At 28.4% G+C, this 3,906-nt stretch overlaps 1 protein-coding gene across 1 annotated transcript in view; it reads left to right on the top strand.

The window, feature by feature from the left end:
* The window catches only part of LOC112211008 (uncharacterized), a 38,077-nt gene that overhangs the window by 15,984 nt on the left and 18,187 nt on the right, over positions 1-3,906 (top strand). The window lies entirely within an intron of this gene.

Raw genomic sequence — 3,906 nt, 5'->3', positions numbered from 1 at the left:
AGTTTTGTATTGAATTTATATGGTTTATATAAGGCATGGGCAGTTAGCCTGCAAAAAAGACAATTTAATGAATTATGACAATTCAATGAGAAAGGTTGTCTCCTTGAAAATGGCCTAAGAGCCGAAACGTCAGTAGTATTTTTAATATAAATGGTTAAGACTAAAAGTGGATCATTGAAGTTTGTGTTAGTAATAATATAAAACATTCTCAAACAATCAATATATTAAATCAGTTGTCTAAAAAAAAAAATATTTATATTATATCTAATACCCGATTGATTAGTATCCTTTGCAATCTTATAGCAACCGAATATAGCTTAGGCAGTACTGCTTGTAAAATAAAGCATTTCTCTCTATAGACGGGATTATAGATTCATCTCGGTTGTTCAATTTTTTCAAACTAACTGTATTCATAAAGCGTCTTAGCAGGAGAGGTGAGGAGTAAGTCAAAAGATGCATGACCTAGACACACCCTGATGACACCTGACCGATTTTCATTGGTTTCCTCTGCTAGATGCAGTTCAAATTATTTATACCTTTACTTTTAATCATTTTCAATATTGTTTCAAGAGAATAAAAAAGATTGTTCCAAAAATATAATTGAAGCTATTGTTACAATAATAAATAAAACAATAAAAAGACATAGACATGTTTAAAATAATCTTTTATTTATCTTTATTTAAGGAAGTTTACATATAGGGGGACTAGAAACTAGTTACGAATACTAGTAATACTTGGGCCCCATTTCATAATGAAAGCTAATAGTATTAGTTCAAAATACATGTTTCGAAACAACGTGGTAATTACACTAATACTTATTTTTTTTATAATAGGGAGGACTATTAGTGATGTTAAAAAGTACTAAAGTACAAGTTACTATTGTACAAGTCAATGTAATTTTATTAAGTTAAATCGACAAGACTAATGGTAGTTTGTACTTTATTATGAAACAGAGCCATATATATATTTTTCCTTAAATTATTATTATTATTTTTTTTTTTATATACATTATAAACAAAACAATTGTTTTGAAATGTTTTTGATTTATATTCTGCCAATTCTTACAATGTTTGTATCTTGTTTTTCATTTATTTCTGACGAAGCCGTGCAAAGTGGGGCGAAACGTAAGTTAACAATAAATAGTTTTCTTCTACAATTTTGATACCTTTATCTTCTTCCAAAACAAAAACTTTTGTATTATATTAGGAGAGTAGGAGCTTACAGTAGCCTAGAAACATTTTCTGACCGAAGCTATAGGAGGGAACGCATGAACGTTATTAATTAAATTTTAATTCATTACTTCATTTCCAGAAGTTTTTTATTATTCAGTTGGCGATAGCCGATTGGGTTCTGATTTAAAATCCAGATGAATTGCTGTTCCGAATGATATCCACATAAGCTGTACATTTATGCTGGTATAATGAATATTGAGGTCGGTCCCTTGAAAGTAAGGGTGGCTAATAGTCAATAATCACTATCGATTGATATTGAAAAATATTATTCATTATGTTCCAAAAAACATAGTGTTAATGTATGTTCGGACTTTTAATTTTTTTTTTTTTGTTTTAAGTCCTTTTAAAGAGACAACAAAGAGACCCTTCCCTCCCTTTCCCACTAATTCGGATTCACAGTAATCTTTCGTTGGAAAAATACCTACTTGATGTATTCCGGGAACTTTCTTTACTTTGGCCGTTTTTCTTTTTTAACAAGCCCGAATACGGAAACATTCTTTCTGTAAAACAATTACATTGTTTTTTATAAGTTAAAAAAAAATCCGTTGATGAGATCCCACTAACCTTTTATCATAAGATGATATGTTCCTGCAACCTCAGTCCCAGCCCAATGAGTATTCCCTGTAGCCGTAATCAGCGAAAATAGAAGCTGTTTGAATCCATTGCTGTCATCATGGGCGTAGTCGGGTATCTCCAGGAGGGACTGTGATTAAAATTAAATTTTATCAATTATAATAAAAAATATTCATATAGTCTCAAAATGTTTATTCTCTTATTACTCCAACGTTTCGGCCACTATGGCCATTCTCATGGATATGTTTTAATTAACAATTTCTGTTACAATCTGATCATGAAAAATAATTTAAAAACCGTTCTGAAATATAAATTATCCGATCTTAATTATAATAACAATGTCGTTAAAAGGTTGCCTGCTAGTCTGTCTGCCTTTTGTAAAAAATATACCTTAGGCAATTAACCTACAAAACATAATTAAATTAGGGAAATTCTATGCACTAATTAAATAACTCTCATTATATTGTGTTAAATTACCTATTTTTATCCGCTATTTGACTTATTATACTTTTATTTAATTTACACTGGCTATTACAATCTTGTCAATCGCTTTATCAACAATCAACAATACATTCTTTAACCTACCTCACATACCAGGTTTGGCATATTCTCATTATATTTCCATTTTTATATGAGTTTATTTATTTCTTCATTCATTTTAGCATTAAAAAACGTACCATATTTAACTATATATTATGTATCCAATATAAAAAAATTTTGATCATAAATTAAGTTTACATAAAATTTCAGCATAATGCTGGTTAATAATAATATAAGTAAGGTAGGATAATTTATAATTCAGAATGTTTTTAAACATATTTTTTTAATGATTAGATTTTAATTGAAATTGCTGAGATAGATTGAAGACTAAATCGATATTTATTATTATAATTGGTAAAAAATCAGTTTTGGACAAGAAATTAAATAATATATAATTTTTGAAAATTTTATTTTTAATAAGTAGATATATTTGAGAGGATGGGAAGAAGACGAACCCTTCGTCTCGTACTCCTAGAACATTTTTTTTGGAGTGAATTAATTAATTGTAAGCAATTTAAATTTTGAATATTTCTAATTTTTGCTTTTTACTTCTTTTTATATCTTAAAATTTTTGTTTATTTTTTCAAAAATTTCTTTACGCCCTAATGTTTAGAATTTTCTATTGGTCTACTTATATTATCGTTAAAAATATTATAATTTTTTATAACAAAAATGTCTATTTTATGCCATTTTCTCCATGTAGTAGCATACTATATTTTCAATAATATATCATGTTTATGCGTAAACGATAGTGGATTGCAATGAAGATTTTTAAAACAGTGTTTAATATCTCCTTAATTTTTTCAGTGTTTAATCTAACTTATTCGATTGTAGAAAGTTGAGAGAATCGGGAACAATAGATTGTTTGGAACTTTGGACTATCTATCATCCCTATTTGGAAATCGAATAATAACTAACTTTTATGAATCGCAACGATTTCATCAATTATTGAAGTTTCCTTTGATAATTTCTTTATTTTTTCGTCACACTGAAAAAAAGGATAAAGGCAATTATCATATTCATCATAACTGGACCAAGAAATGTAGTTTGATGGCCTTTGAAGGAATTAAGAAAACCTAGAGGGACACTTGGACTATGGAGCATTTATAAACTCATTGTTCCACTCAATCAGACAAGTTCCATCCTTATATATTTTCTGTTACCTAAACATCCTTTCTGGTCTATATTCTTGCATGCACATACTATCCTTAGTGATGTTCTAAGTTTAAGGCAATATGTCCATTAACGGTGGTTTATAAGGTACACAGTAGAATTTTTTTCTGACAAAATATTTTTATTATGACGGCTATACCTCTGCAACTATTAGGTGGACAGATGTCTATTAGGCATCAAATTTAAGGTTATTTAACGTCCTAAAATAAAGTTACTATTAGTTTTTTCTTAGGAGTAGTAGTTTTCATGATATTAGCAAAATAAATTCACAAAATGTCGATTTTTCTGACAAAATGTTTTGCTTATGACGGCTATATCTCTGCAACTATTAGGTGTACAGATGTCTATTAGACATGAAATTAAAGCTTATTTAACGTCCTAAAAACAA

This window comes from Halyomorpha halys, unplaced genomic scaffold, assembly GCF_000696795.3.
Source record: "Halyomorpha halys isolate HHAL.00 unplaced genomic scaffold, Hhal_1.1 Scaffold90.1, whole genome shotgun sequence".
Classification (NCBI taxonomy): domain Eukaryota; kingdom Metazoa; phylum Arthropoda; class Insecta; order Hemiptera; family Pentatomidae; genus Halyomorpha; species Halyomorpha halys.
The sequence above is the reverse complement of the archived record's forward strand: the minus strand, read 5'-3'. Positions and strand labels throughout refer to the sequence as shown.